The sequence below is a fragment of the Coenobita brevimanus genome, chromosome 117 (assembly GCF_032717465.1).
Source record: "Coenobita brevimanus isolate Jiangsu-jjx chromosome 117, ASM3271746v2, whole genome shotgun sequence".
Taxonomy (NCBI): domain Eukaryota; kingdom Metazoa; phylum Arthropoda; class Malacostraca; order Decapoda; family Coenobitidae; genus Coenobita; species Coenobita brevimanus.
The window spans coordinates 4,948,296-4,951,687 of NC_137070.1; positions in this window are offsets into that span (position 1 = coordinate 4,948,296).

The following is a 3,392-nucleotide window of genomic DNA, read 5'->3' on the forward strand; positions in this document are numbered from 1 at the left end:
AAAGGAAAGAAAAGCAATAAGAAGTGACAGGAAAGATGGGAGAAATAGGAAGAGAGGAGGACAGGCACAGAAAAAGAATGATAAAGGCTAAGGAAGAAGTAGGCAGCACTATATCAAGTGAGTGGATGATGGTGAGAAATAGGAAGAGAGGAGGACAGCCACAGAAAAAGAATGATAAAGGCTAAGGAAGAAGTAGGCAGCACTACATCAAGTGAGTGGATGATGGTGAGAAATAGGAAGAGAGGAGGACAGGCACAGAAAAAGAATGATAAAGGCTAAGGAAGAAGTAGGCAGCACTACATCAAGTGAGTGGATGATGGTGAGAAATAGGAAGAGAGGAGGACAGCCACAGAAAAAGAATGACAAAGGCTAAGGAAGAAGTAGGCAGCACTACATCAAGTGAGTGGATGATGGTGAGAAACAGGAAGAGAGGAGGACAGGCACAGAAAAAGAATGATAAAGGCTAAGGAAGAAGTAGGCAGCACTACAGCAAGTGAGTGGATGATGGTGAGAAATAGGAAGAGAGGAGGACAGGCACAGAAAAAGAATGATAACGGTTAAGGAAGAAGTAGGCAGCACTACATCAAGTGAGTGGATGATGGTGAGAAATAGGAAGAGAGGAGGACAGGCACAGAAAAAGAATGATAAAGGCTAAGGAAGAAGTAGGCAGCACTACATCAAGTGAGTGGATGATGGTGAGAAATAGGAAGAGAGGAGGACAGGCACAGAAAAAGAATGATAAAGGCTAAGGAAGAAGTAGGCAGCACTACATCAAGTGAGTGGATGATGGTGAGAAATAGGAAGAGAGGAGGACAGGCACAGAAAAAGAATGATAAAGGCTAAGGAAGAAGTAGGCAGCACTACATCAAGTGAGTGGATGATGGTGAGAAATAGGAAGAGAGGAGGACAGGCACAGAAAAAGAATGATAAAGGCTAAGGAAGAAGTAGGCAGCACTACATCAAGTGAGTGGATGATGGTGAGAAATAGGAAGAGAGGAGGGCAGGCACAGAAAAAGAATGATAAAGGCATTTCCCTACCTAAATAATGACCTCCAATGGGGGTAATGGCTTCTGGCAATAGATAGACAGATATGCAATAAGAAGTGACCATTTCTGTTATAGCAATTGTGTCAGTCTGATAGATAGACAGACAGACAGACAGATATCAATAAAGATTTTGCCAGTGTGTGGAGAGAGAGAGAGAGTGAGTGGGGTTAATGGCTATCTATCTATCTGTCTATCTAAAGTGGTTCCTCCTCCTCTTATCTATCTATCTATCTATTGAGAGAGAGAGAGAGAAATGATCATCAACCTCCCTAATGCCTTTCCCTTATTGATTTATTTTGTACTCTGCATCAAGGTAGAGAGAGAGAGAGAGAGAGTGGGGTTAATGGCTATCTATCTATCTATCTAAAGTGCTTCCTCCTCCTCCTCTTTGTTTTTTTAATAGTGTGGTAATTTACCCTAAAATCTACCTTAATAATCCACCCTTAAATACCTAAATAATACAGGATTAAATATCAATACATCAGAAACTCAAATCCTGAACACTTGGTTGGCTGTGGAGTGGATGTGGAGTAATGAGACTAACTAGGAGTGTTGTAGGAATGAGTCTCCTTGGTTACTAGTCAAATTAAGCCTTATATGACCAACAGAACCAATTATAATGGAACTTTTAACATGTGTCGCTGAGATCACGTGTGGGTGCGTGGTGTGTTTAGCTCCTAATAAATGACGAGAGAGGTAACGCAGCAGTTTAGAAACAACTTACCGGTGAGTGACGATGATATTGTTGAGAAGGTAAGAGAGAGAGTACTAGAACATATGAAAGTAGAAGAAGATAAAGCTAGAAGGAAGAACGACATAGTGAAAGGTATATAGAGCGAGTGAATGAAGACACAGCTATGTGTTGTGATATATTTGAGAACTCTCTAGGATTAGATAAGGAGGAGTTTACTATCACTAAGGTCATAAGGGTAGGAAAGCCCAGAAGAGAGGGCAATAACCGAAATAGGCCTGTATTGGTGCAACTAGCTGATGTGAAAGAGAAATGGGCAATAGTAAGATGAAAGTGACCCGGCAAAGAGTTAAATGAGAGAAAAGCTAACGGAGAAACAGGATTATATATAAAAAACAGAAGCTTGTGCACAGTAAGAGAGGACAGAGGAAGAGAAAATTAGAACCATACAATGATATAGTACAGAAGGATGAACTAGGAAAAAGAGAAGAAGGATATGGGGTATCATTTAAGTTAATTAACATACAGGGGTTAAGTAGACATAAGGTAGTAGAGGTACAGCAACTCATATCAGAGAGTCAAGATATTGTATGCCTGACAGAAACACAGCAGAAATATAATAAAACTGACCTAGATAATAACATAATGAAGCAGGAAAGCATGAGAGAAATAAAGCACACAAAAGGCGGAGGTATAACGGTGCTGTATAAACAAAACAGTAACATTAAGAAAGGATGTACTTGTACTAAAAGGAAAACTATTAGATCTAAGCATAGGAATGATTATAGTACACTTTTCTGTAATTAGGACAGAAGAAGACAGAACTAGAAATTTCTCAATGAAACAAGAGATTGAGAAACGTATGAATGAGGCAGAGGATGGGGCTCTAATAGTCAGGGGAGACTTCAATGGGCATACAGGCATGTTAGGTCACCAGCAGCTTGACATGAATGGAAAAATAATCCTGGACGGGATAAATGAATATAAATTAATCTTGCTTAACAGTGACAATAACGGTTCAGGTATTTACACGTGGGCTAGAAATAATCAGTGTAGTGTAATTGATTACATATTTGTCAATGGGAAAATGTACAGCTACTTCCAGACCATGAATATAGACGAGATACAAGACACTATAGATATCACTGGAGTATTATAGGACAGATATCACTACAACAGTAGGCAAATAGAGTGGAAGAAGCTGCCAGCGAAACAAGATATAGAAGAAAGGTAATTGAAAGGGATGATAAAATAATGGAGCCTGTTTGGATGAACGATGAAATAAGAAAGGAAATAGAAGAGAGGAAAAGATTGAATAGGATGAAAGAGACAATATATGAGCTCTATAGGCAACAAAAACAGAAGGTGCAAATCCTCATTAGAAAGGAGATGTTTAAACACGAACAATAGCTCACAAAAGAAAGAAAGCCATGAACAGGGTAACAAACTGTGGGAGGCTGTTAATAAACTAAGAGGTATAGACAAAAACTTAGACAACTTAGCAACATACAGGAAAGAAGGTGATCTGAATGTAATGACTATAGATATACCAATAGGACACAATATGGAGAGAATATATGAATTCCCTCCTAGTATAAGAGAACATATGGACATGTGCTAAGTACAAAGCAAAATAAAACCCATGGAATATCCA